Below are 12,517 nucleotides of genomic sequence, written 5' to 3' on the forward strand. Positions count from 1 at the left end.
TGCCTCAACCTCCCAAGTAGCTGGTACTACAGGCGCCCGCCACCTCGCCCGACTAGTTTTTTGTATTTTTTAGTAGAGACGGAGTTTCACCGTGTTAGCCAGGATGGTCTCGATCTCCTGACCTTGTGATCTGCCCGTCTCGGCCTCCCAAAGTGCCGGGATTACAGACTTGAGCCACCGCGCCCGGCCAAAAAATATTTTTATTGATTTAAAAATGGTATAGATACTGTGTAAATAATGTTCATTGAAAAAATGCTTTACAGAAGAATTGGGATGGAAATGAAAGACTTTCTTTGTGGCCTCTTCCCCTGCTTCCACTCCCTGCCTTAGAGCAAACCATTGTTAATAATTAGGCAATAGCCATAGAAGATTGACGGTGAATTATTCCAGACCTTTATATATTTGCATCTGCATATTTGGACATACATGGGATCGCAGTGTACATTAAGACATAGAGCTCTGTCTGGATCGATGTAACTGTTCTACTTTGACAGGGTCCCTGTTTATTGCTTTTTTCCCTTTAGAATTGGTTATATGAGGATGGATACTCAAAGTCAAATGGCTGGTTCAAGGGTTTGTGCAGATTTTTTCCCAGTGGCTTAACACTGCAGGGGTTTATTTCTCCCTCATGCTCCCTGTCCCACAGTGTTTGGTGGGATGTTCTGCCCACCGAGTCCCTCAGAGACCTGGGCTGCTGCTGAAGGCTTCACTGTTTCTTAGTTGCACCGCGTTGCACCTGGTGGCCTGCTCTGTTGCTGTGGCAGGAAAGAGAAAAAATAGGAAATTAAACCTTTCTGTTCAGAGGTGACACATTTATTCTGTTTACTGACTACTGTCGAGAGAAAGCATGATGTGACCCTGTGTACTGTGTGTGGAAGGAGGAGAGAAGGGTGTACATTTTGATTTGCATAGATATCTGTCAAATTACCTTCCCTAAAGGGTATATCCATTTACATATGCTAAGAACATATGTAGCTATTCGTATCCCCACATCCTTGCCAACATAGGATATTAGCAACCTTTTAAATTTTTGCTGATCTTTCTCATTGTTTTAATTTTCATTTCCCTGATTAGCGATGAGCTTGACCCTCTTTTTAATATGTTGATATCGATTTTATTTATTTGAATTTCTGTTTCTTACTCTGCTTCTTTGCCTGTTTTACTTCTTTTCTTAATTGACTTTGAAGTTCCTTATATATTATGGATGGTACTCTTTTGCTGCAAATGTTAATATTTTCTCAGTTTATTGTTTGTCATTTAATTTTATTTTGATGTCTTTTATGAAATGAAAATTTTAATTTTAGTTTAGTGAAATTTGTCCCTCTTTATGGGCATTAGATTTTGTTTCGGTGACCTTCTCCATTGTAAGTCTTAAAATGCATTTTTTTTTTTTTGTATTTGATATGTTCTTAGGTTTTTGTTTAACTTTCTAATTTATCTGGAATTTTGCAGAGGCACTGTAACTTCTCCAACTTTGTTCTTTTTAAAAATGGTTTTAGTTATTCTAGTTCTTTTGCTTTTCCATATACAGTTCAACTTTTTAAAGAAAACCTTTTGACACATAATAATTATATGTATTTGTGGGGTATAGTATGATATTTCAATACATATAGATAATGTGTAATGATCAAATCAGGGTAATTAGCATATGCAGCCCTTCAAACATTTATCATTTCTTTGTGTTGGGAATAGTAAAAATCCTCTTTTCTAAGTATTTGAAAATATACAATAAAATTTTGTTAGCTATGTTCAGCTTATAGTGCTGTAGAACATGAGAACTTAATCCTTCTGTTTAGCTGTGGTTTTGTATTTGTTGACTACCTCTCCCTATCCTCTGTTTGTGCTATTCTTCACAGCCCCTAGTAACGACTATTCTACTCTCTACTTCTATGAGATCAACTTTTTTAGCTTCCACATATGAGTGAGGACTTGTGGTATTTATATTTCTATGCCTGGCTTATTTCACTGAGCACAGTGTCCAGCAGGCTGGTGCTTATTGCCGCAGATGGTAGGATCTCATTTTTTCTATGGCTAAATAGTATTGCATTGTATATAAATATGTATACTGTATTTTCTTTGTCCATTCATCTGTTGATGGACACTTAGGTTGGTTCCATATCTTGGCTATTGTGAATAGTGCTGCAGTGAACCTGAGAGTACAGGTATATCTTAGACATACTGTTGTTCTTTCCTTTGGATATATACCCAGTAGTGGGTTATTGAATCATATGATATTCAATTTTTAGTTTTTTGAGGAACCTCCATACTATTTTCCACAATGTCTTTACCAATTTACACACCAACAGTTTATGAAGTTCTCTTTTCTCCACATCCTTGCCAGCATTTGTTAGTTTTTATCTTTTTGATAATAGCCATTCTAACTGGGGTGAGATGTTATCTCATTATGGTTTTGATTTGCATTTTCCTGATGATTAGTGATGCTGAGCTTTTTTTCTTATTGTTATTAGTTTGTTCTCACACTGCTATAAAGAAACACCTGAGACTGCATAACTTACAGAAAGGTTTAATTGGTTCATGGTTCTGCAGGCTGTACAGGAAGCAAAGTGGCTTCTGCTTGGGAGGAGGCCTCAGGAAACTTACAATTATGGCAGAAAGTGAAGGGGAAGCAGACACATCTTACATGGCAGGAGCAGAAGTAAGAGAGAGGAGGAGAGATGCTACACACTTTGAAACAATCGGATCTTTTGAGAACTCACTATGCAGTAGCAAGGGAGGATGGCAGTTTATTCATGAGAACTCTGCCCCCATGATCCAGTCACCTCCCACCAGGCCCCACCTCTAACACTGTGGATTATAATTCAACATGAGATTTGGGCAGGGACACAGATCCAAACCATATCACATATGCTTATTGGCCATTTGTATATTTTCTTTTGAGAAATGTCTTTTCAGATCATTGGCTCATTTTTTAATTCAGCTGTTTGGTTTTTTACTCTTGTGTTGAGTTCCTTGTATATTCTGGATATGAATCCCTTGTCAGATGCATAGTTTGCAAATATTTTGTCCTATTCTGCAGGTTATTTGTTCATCTGTTGATTGTTTCCTTTGCAGTATGTGCAGAAACTTTTTAGTTTGACATAATCCCGTCTGTTTTTGCTTTTGTTGCCTGTGCTTTCGAGGTCTTAGCCATGAAATCATGTGTCTTTTTTTATGCCAGTACTATGCTGTTTTGGTTACTGTCGATTTTTAGTATATTTTGAAAACAGGTAGTGTGATGCCTCTAGCTTTGTTTCTTTCGCTCAGGATAACTTTGACTATTCGGGATCTTTTGTGGTTCCATATGAATTTTAGGATTTTTTTTTTTTCTATTTCTGTGCAGAATGTCATTGGTATTTTGATGGAGATTGCATTGACTTTGCAGATCATTTTGGCCAGTATGGCCATTTTAACAATATTCTTCCAATCCATGAACATGAGATGTATTTCCGTTTTTTTAATCTCATCTTTAATTTTTTCCACCAATGTTTTATTGTTTTCATTGTAGAACTCTTTCATCTCCTTGGTTAAATTTATACCTAGGTATTTTACTTTTTTGTAGCTATTGTAAATGGGATTTCTTTTTCAGGTAGTTTGTTATTATTGTATAGAAACATGACTTTTTCGTTGGTTTTGTATCCTGCAACTTTACTGAATCATCAGTTCTAAGAGGTTTTTGGTGGAGTCTTTAGATTTACATATATATAGGATCATGTTGTCTGCAATCAAGGATAATTTGACTTCCTCCTTTCCAGTTTGGATGCCACTTACTTCTTTCTCTTGTGAAATTTCCCTGGCTAGGACTTCCAATACTGTGTTGAGTAAGAGTGGTGAAAGTGTGCATCCTTGTCTTGTTCCAGTTCTTAGAGGAAAAGCTTCCAACTTTTCCTCATTCAGTGTGATATTGGCTGTGGGTTTGCCAGATATGGCCTTTATAATGTTGAGGAACGTTCCTTCTATACCTGATTTATTGAGAGTTTTTATCATGAGAAGATGTTGAATTTTATTAAATGCCTTCTCTGTATCCATTGGGATGATTTTATGGTTTTTGCCTTTCATTCTTAATGTGATGTATTACATTTATTTACTTATGTATGTTGAGCCATATGTGAATCACTGGGATAAATCCCATTTGATTATGGTGTACTGTCTTTTTGATGTGTTGTTGGATTAGTTTGCTTGTATTCTTTGTTGAGGATTTTTGCATCTATATTCATCAAGGATATTGGCCAGTAGTTTTCTTTTTCTTGTTGTGTCCTTGTTTGCTTTTGGTGTCAGTATGACACTGGCCTGATAGAATGAGTTTGGAATAATTCCCTCCCCTTCAGTTTATCATTTTATTTTACTTATTAATTCTTTTAGAAACAAAATATCACTGTGTTGTTCAGGCAGGAGTGTAGTGGCTATTCACAGATGCAATCACAGGGCCCTGCAGCCTTGAACTCCTGGCCTCAAATGATTCTCTCACTTCAGCCTCCAGAGGAGCTAGGTCTCTAAGTGCATACCACCATGCCTGGGTCCTCCTCTTCAGATTTTTGGAAGATTTTGAGAAGTAGTAGTTTTAGAGTCCTTCTTTAAAAGTTTGGTAGACTTCGTCTGTAAAGCCATCCTGTTCTGGGCTTTTCTTGTTGGGAGGCTTTTTTTTTATTACTCTTCAATCTTGTTATTTGTTAACTGGTCTATTCAGGTTTTCTATTTCTATTTTGTATTTCCTGTTTAATCTTGGTAGGTTGTATGTGTCCAGGAATGTATTCACTTTTTCTAGACTTTCCAATTTGTTGGCATATAGTTGTTTGTAATAGTCTCTAAGAATTTTTGTATTTCTATAATATCAATTATAATGTCTTCTTTTTTATTTCTGATTTTATTTGTGTCTTCTCAATTTTTTACTTAGTCTAGCTAATGGTTTGTTGATTTTGTGTTTTTAAAAAACTACATTATTGACCTTTTGTATTTTTTCTATTTCTGCTCTCATCTTTATTATTTCTTTCTTTTTTTTTTTTTAATTAATTTTGAGTTTGGTTTCTTTTTGCTTTTCTAGTTCCTTGAGATATATCGTTAGGTCATTTGAAATCTTTCTACTTTTTTGATGTAGATGTTTATTGCTATTAACTTCTCTCTTAGTACTGCTTTTCTGTATCCCATAGGTTTTGGTATGTTGTGTTTCTGTTTTCATTTGTTTCAAGAAATTTTTAAATTCCCTTCTTAGTTTCTTCATTGACCTATTGGTCTTTAAGGAACGCATCGCTTAGTTTTGATTTATTTGTGGAGTTTCAAAGTTTTTCGTGTTATTGATTTCTAGTTTTATTTCATTGTGGTCTGAAAAGATAAGTGATATGATTTCAATTTTAAAAAAATTTGTAGAGATTTCTTTCATGGCATAATGTATGGTCTGTCCTGGAGAATGCTTCATGTGCTAATGAGAAAAATGTGCATTCTGCAGCTGTTGATTGAAACGTTCTGTAAATGTCTGGTAGGTTCATTTGGTCTGTAGTGCAGGTTAAAGCCGATGTTTGTTGATTTTCTGCCTACATGATCTGTCCAATGTTGAGAGTCGTGTGTTGAAGATCTCAACTATTATTGTATTGAGGTCTGTCCCTCCTTTTAGATCTAATAATATTTGCTTTATATATCTGGGTGCTCCTGTGTTAGGTATGTACCTATTTAAAATTGTAATTTCCTTTTGCTGAATTGATCCCTTTATCATTATATAATGACCTTCTTTATTGCTTTTACAGTTTTAAACTTAAGGTCTATTTTATCTGCTATAAATATAACCACTTCTGCTCATTTTTGGTTTCTGTTTGTGTAGTATGTCTTTTTCCATCCTTTCACTTTCAATCTGTGTGTGTCATTACAGGTGAAGTGAATTTCTTATAGGCAGCATGTGGTTGGGTATTGTTTTTTGAGTTCATTCAGTCATTCCATATCTTTTAACTGGGAAATTTAATCCATTTTCATTCAGTGTTATTATTGATAGGTGAGGACTTGCTCCTGTCATTTGCTTTGTGGTTGTTTTGTATAGCCTTTGTTTCTTTCTCTTTTATTATTTATCTTTGGTTTTGTGGTTTTCTATAGTGACAAGTGTTGGCAAACTTTTTTTGGGGCCAGAGTAAATATTTGTGAGCTGAACACTCTGTGTGACAACAACTTACTTCTACTGTTGTATTGTGAGTGCAGCCACAGATATTATGTAGGTGCATGGACATGAGTGTGTCCAAATAAAACTTGACTTCCAAAATGAAAAATCTGGCCAGATTTGGCCTGCAGGCCATAATTGGCTAACTGCTGATTAATTCACTTGTTTATATCAGATGGACTCTTGAATATTTATTCTTCAGGTTATAATTCTCTGGGATATATATTCTTTGGGTTACTCTTATTATCAGGAGCATGTTGCTTAATTTTGTTTTGTTACTCAGATTGTTCCAGTTTTGGCCATCGGGAGCTCTTTCATTTGGCCCTTTTGATATACCCCCATCACTGTGGGTTTATTTATTTATTTGGAGCACTTTCTTACCTATTGGCACTCTTAAGATCTTCTAGGGTCATCTTACATGTTTTCTGTCCCAGCCCTAGAATTAGGCATTTTCCTAGGGAGCCCTAGTTTTTTTCACTGGAGAGTGATATTAAGAAACCATGTTCTATATTGCAGATGTGCTCATTGATACTGGGGTGTGACTGCTTCTTGGCCCTCTCAGAGGGAAGATGTAGGAAATATGTGTGTGCTGTAACCCATGTATACATATATTATATTTCCATGTTTATATGTGTAAATGTATTAAAGTAAACATGAGTTTGTACTGCTATATCTGGCTCCAATTCAGTATTCCAGGGTTTATTCTAATCTTCTCCTTTAGCTTATTTATAGCTTTTTTTAAATATCAGCCAGTGAGAAAACTAGCTTTCTTTTCCTGTCAATTATTTACATATTTACTCAAACCTAGTGCATGTGTAAAGTCATTTTTTAATTCTGTGTACCTCTGTGAAAAACAATTTTATCAGCTAGAGCAGGGTATCCCAACCCCCTGGTTATGGACTGGTACCAGACTGTGGCCTGTTAGCGGCTGGGCCACACAGTAGGAGGTGAGTGGTGGGTAAGGGAGCATGACCACCTGAGCTCTGCCTTCTGTCAGGTCAGCGGCGGCATTAGATTCTCATAGGAGTGCGAACCCTATTGTGAACTGCGCATGCGAGAGATCTAGGTTGTGCGTTTCTTATGAGAATATAACTAATGCCTGATGATGTGCGGTGGGACAGTTTCATCCTAAAACCATTCCGCCCGTCATGGAAAAATTGTCTTCCATGAAACTGGTCCTTGGTGCCAAAAAGGTTGGGGACTGCTGAACTAGAGTACAGTATTTGTATACTTTGTCTTTATTTTGTCCAGTTAAAACACAGTTTTCTAGAGTTAGGTGGGTCAGCTTCTTTTCCTTATCTCTTGTATTTAGGTTGTATCTTGCATCTGTAATAAAGTGAGATTCATTTGTGACTGAATGCATTCCATCCTAGGTGTCCCTGACACCTTGGTTGATTTAAAAAAAAAAAAAAAAAAGGTCACTTTGTTTGTGTTCTACAGCTCTGTGGATTTTGACAAATGTACAGTCCTGAATCCACCCCCACAGGACCACACAGAACAGTTTCATCACCTAAAGATTCCCTTGTGTAGCCGATTTGTGATCATCCCCTCCTCTTCTGGTCCTTGGCACCTGAATGTTAGATTCATTTATGTTGCTGTGCCAAGTAATAGTTTGTTCCTTTTGATTTCTGAGTGGTGTTCTATTATATGGATGAACTTCAGTTTGTTTATCTGTTTCCTTGTTGAAGAATATAGTTGTTTCTAGTTTTTGGAAATGATGAATTAAGCCGCTGTAAGTATTCATATACAGGACTTTTTTTTTTGTAAGTAATATATTTGGCCTCATTTCTGCTGCCTTATTTAATGCTTTTTGGCTTTTATGCTTTAATACAATTTCATTTTTAAAACTTTCTTTTGCAATATAGACCTTGTTTGCATCTTTTCATTTGATTTGAAATGTATATTTCCTCTTTTTATTTCTATGTGTTTTGTGTGTGTCTTTCAAACACCTTTATTGAGGCAAAACTTATATATAATAACACACATTTTCAGTGTAAAAGTGACTTTTCACAGATGTATACATCACCACCCAAATCCAATTATAGAACATTTCCATTTCCCCAGAAAGTTTCCTTATGGCCTTTGCAATCACTCTCACCCCCATCCCACCATCCACCCCCACACGCAGCAGCCTCTGATCTGGCTTCGATCACCGTAGATGAGTTTGCCTGGTATGTATTCTTCTGAGTCTGGCCCCTGCATTCAGCATAATGCCTGTGAGTTTCTTCCAAATTGCTCTGTGTATCATTCCTTTTTATTATTGAGTAGTACTTCTCTGCACAGATATGCTATGGGCTATTTATTCTGTTAAAATACTTACATTTCTCTGGGTTTTGTCTATTATGAGTAAAAGTGCTACGAACATTGATCATGTCATTTTATGGGCGTGTGTTCTGTCTTGAAAGTAATTGTTTTGTCAATATACACAAACATGTTACTCTAGTGATAAAGGCAAACATCATTCAGTTAAGTTTTCACTCTTCTTCATGTTTGATCATTTCCTACACTCATTATCTTAACTTGGCATTTAAAAAATCACATTATTATAGTTTTGCTTTCTATTTTCACATTATATATGCAAGTAATCCTTTGAAAATCATTTAATATTTGCTTTCAATTTGTCATAATTACAATGATTACTTAAGCCTCAACTTCAGATATTTATTTGGTATCATTGTATAACATTAATCCTAGTATGTATTCTTACTACACCTTCTCCAGTTTCACGTTAAAAGTTTAGGTTTAAAATTGTTCTCTGAAGTACTTGTTTGAGTCATGTTTTAAATGGACAATTCATATTTTGTTCCCTAAGACATGAGATATCTTCCTCCGTCCTTCTCATCTGAAGTACCACTTGGGCTATATAATTCTTGAGTTCAGAATATTTATTGCTTCAACAGGTGTTCTGGAACTTAACATTCTGAAGTTGGCCTGATTTTGGATGGGGAGGGCTGGGGATGAGGCAGATAATTCAATTTTTTGAAATGAAGAAGCTTTGCGAGGGTAGAAATAAAGGTGATTTATTCTCAAACTCCCCTTCCCCCATCACTGAAATCTTCTTTTGACCTGCAGACTTAGGACATAGATTTCTTCTATTATGACTTGATTAGTATTTCTGTCCTGTTTTGATTTTTTTTCTCTTTGTTGGACTTAGATTGGGTGGATCTCTATTAACTGTCCTAGGTATCTATTCTCATTTTCCTTGGTGCTTTCTTTAAAATCTCTGTGTCCTTTTCTCCTGCTCTCTTGGACAGCTTTTCGAGTATGTTGTCTACGTCGCTGGTGTGGTTTCCTGCATGTTGGTTCTGTCCTTTCCTGGTTCCAGTGGGAATTTTGTTCCCTTGCTTGCATTTTCTCTTTGATTCCTTTACATCCTTTCTTATGTAAATGAATTGTTTTTTCATTTCAGCTTCCTTCTCAACCTGTTGATTTCATTTCATCATGTATCTCTTCTTCTCTCTCTTTTAAAAACAAAGGTCATATTTTCTGTAGTATTGGAAGACACACCACAAATACTATTCAAAAATATACAGTAGTACTCTTCACTGGTGTGACTGTACTGAGAATGTTTTAGTTATGATCATGTTCTTACGTTTAAAAAATTTTTATGACCATGTTGTGTGATGATGCTGCTATTACTAATTTTGTTTGTGTGAGGTCTCTCTAAGCGTAGTGTTTTCCAGCAGAGTGGACGTGAAAATTCCTGTTGGTCTCTCTCACCACAAGGATGCCACAGAGTCCCCCAGTAAGACGCTTGCCCAAAATCTAGTTTGGTTTACGTGGCTCTGAGCCAAACTTCTTGGTCTGGCAGCCATTTCCCTTGTATAGTTTTGCTGTGCTTGAGGGGAAAATCCTCCTGTTTTTACCACCTTATTTTGTGGCTCGATTATCTGAAGCAATCTAAGTCTTCTGGACTTTGAACAGCGCACGCCAAGTTGTTCTCAGAACTTGCTCTCTTTATCCTTCTCGAGGACTTCATACCCCAAGTTGTAACCATGGGGTGCCTGTGCCTTTGTGCCCCCAAGGGAGTTGTCCCAGCATGTTGAAAGGTTGCAGAAAGAAAGGTCCTCAGGGATATGGGGTTTGAGGTACAGAGTTAGGGAATGAGCTGTTTCTGGCTGGGGATGGCCGCTCTGGTGTATGGATGGACAGAGGCTGTAGGCATGGATGTCTTCTTTCTCTGTTCTTTTTTCTTGGCCTTGCTTTTTGCTCCCAGAGACCAAGACATGTACTAGTAAACCCAAAATTTCTCAATCCAGTGCCATCTGTTGGAAAGATATCCCTTCAGCAGTCTGCAAAATCTTTGATTGTAATCCTGGGTTCCAGAGCGATTGCAATTGTATATATTGTGCTGGTTTGGTGGGAATCTGGGGTGGGGAATATGACTGGTGATGAGTCTGTTTACATTTGGACCAATGAAGAATTGAAGCAGAGGGAGAAGAGGCCCTGTGGCTGGCATGGTAGGGGCTCTAGGAGAGGCCAGTGCAGGAGGCTAATCAGAAGTAATGGAAAGATGCTTCAGGACTTCAAGGAAATTGGCAGGAATTGAGGGGAAGAGCCTGAAGCTGCAGATATGCTGCCAGCCTTGGTCAGGTTGGGCCCACTGCACAATGAGAGGTATGGGTAATGTGGTCGCCAAGAGCATGGGATTTGGAGCCAAGATGTATTGGACGGAGTCTTAGCTGTCCTGTGCTTACTGAAGTCCATAACTTCTGGGTGCCTCTTTTGTCCTCTATATAAAAAATAAGAAGATAAAATTACCTACCTTGCTGGGTTATTTTGGAGAGTTAATGTATAGGGATCAAGTACAGCAATGGCTGGCCCTTAGTCGTGCTGAATCAGTGTTAGGTGGTGGTGGTGGTATGTTATCAGCCTGCTAGTGGAAAGGCTGAGGAGGAGGGGGTGTTCTCCCTTGCTTGGAAGGCCCCTCACTGCTCCAGTCCTTCTCATCTCTACAGGCTGAGTTTGCTCTCAGTTTAAATTGTCCTTTCTTGGAGGAGCCTTCGTGATGTTCTGTTAGAAATAGCTCCATTCCCGCTGCCATTGTTTCTCACAGCACCTTCCTCTTTGCCATCAGAGTACGAGTCGTATGAGTCCTTTTTTTTTTGAGACAGAGTCTCGCTCTGTCTCCTAGGCTGGAGTGCAGTGGTGCCATCTCAGCTCACTGTAATCTCTGCCTCCTGGGTTCAAGGGATTCTCCTGTCTCAGCCTCTGGAGTAGCTGGGATTACAGGCATATGCCACCACGCCTAGCTAATTTTTGTATTATTAGTAGAGATGGGGTTTCACCATGTTGGCCAGGCTGGTCTCAAACTCCTGACCTCAGGTGATCCGCCCACCTCAGTCTCCCAAAGTGCTGGGATTACATGTGTGAGTCACCGAGCCTGGCCCAGAGTACTTTTTGTAATTTGTTACTACGTATTATGTTGTGCTCCTTCTGTGTTTCCCACTAGCCTGTGAGCCATGATGGCGGTCTGAGAGGTTTCTTGTTGCACACTGGTGCCTCATGTATCAGTGATCCTTGAAGAGTTATTGCATGCATTACTTCTGTGAAGCCATTTCCTTCCTCAGTATCCATTCCTCTTGTTGCTGTTCCAGCGGTTGATGCTTTGCTTGGCCCTGCCCTGTTGTAATAGCTTCTCACTGGCAAGATGTGACTAGGAACTGAGGCTGTTGGAGTCAGATGAACTTGGGTTCAAATCTTGGTTAACCAGCTACGGACTGTGTGATCAAGGGAAAGTTACCTGCCTTCTCTGAGCCTCAGTTTCCTCCCTGTCAAATGAGGAGAATGATATCCAGCTGGAAGGCTGGGCATAAGATGAAATCTAACACCTGAAAGTGATTTACACAGTTCCTGGAACTATACATATGCCAGTCAAGATGACTGTTATCATTATTAATCCTACTGAGACAGCCATCCAGGTGGCATCCTAGCACCGGTAATAATTGCATCAGCATTTCCCTGCCCCCCACCTGCAATAGAGCAGAGTCTCACTTTAGCAGGGATCACGGAGAGTAAATGTTAATGAATTGTTTGATTGAACTCTGAGGAATAGTTCAGCGTCTCAGATTGCTTATTTTTGAGAAAAGAAGCTGGTGGGGGTGTGTACACAGGATTTTCTAATATCATTCATTCATTCATTCATTCATTCATTCATTCATATGTGCAAATAAAGGGAAGAGAATTAATTATTGTTTCCATTTGGAAGGACTGAGCTTCAGGTGAAGCAAGTGGCCTGCCCCGGTAGAGTGGGGGTAGAGCATCAGGAGACAGAGCTGCCAGGACCAGGGGGGCGAGCTCTCTGGTTGTTTTTTTGTTTTGTTTTGTTTTTTTTGTTTGTTTGTTTGTTTTTTGGTGTGAGGAGTTATGAGACAGTGGAGG

The 12,517-nt window shown here is 38.2% G+C and overlaps 1 protein-coding gene across 2 annotated transcripts in view; it reads left to right on the forward strand.

Moving 5' to 3' along the window:
* Window positions 1–12,517, forward strand: part of CDYL2 (chromodomain Y like 2) — a 150,855-nt gene that overhangs the window by 44,497 nt on the left and 93,841 nt on the right. Inside the window, exon 2 of one of the 2 annotated variants that reach the window (XM_017888222.1) lies at window positions 391–397. The exons of the other annotated variant lie outside the window; for it this stretch is intronic. The gene's annotated coding sequence lies outside the window, so the exon portion shown is untranslated. The remainder of the gene's footprint in view (window positions 1–390; window positions 398–12,517) is intronic. 2 annotated transcript variants of the gene reach the window in all.

The sequence above is a fragment of the Rhinopithecus bieti genome, unplaced genomic scaffold (assembly GCF_001698545.2).
Source record: "Rhinopithecus bieti isolate Rb0 unplaced genomic scaffold, ASM169854v2 scaffold_17826, whole genome shotgun sequence".
NCBI lineage: Eukaryota > Metazoa > Chordata > Mammalia > Primates > Cercopithecidae > Rhinopithecus > Rhinopithecus bieti.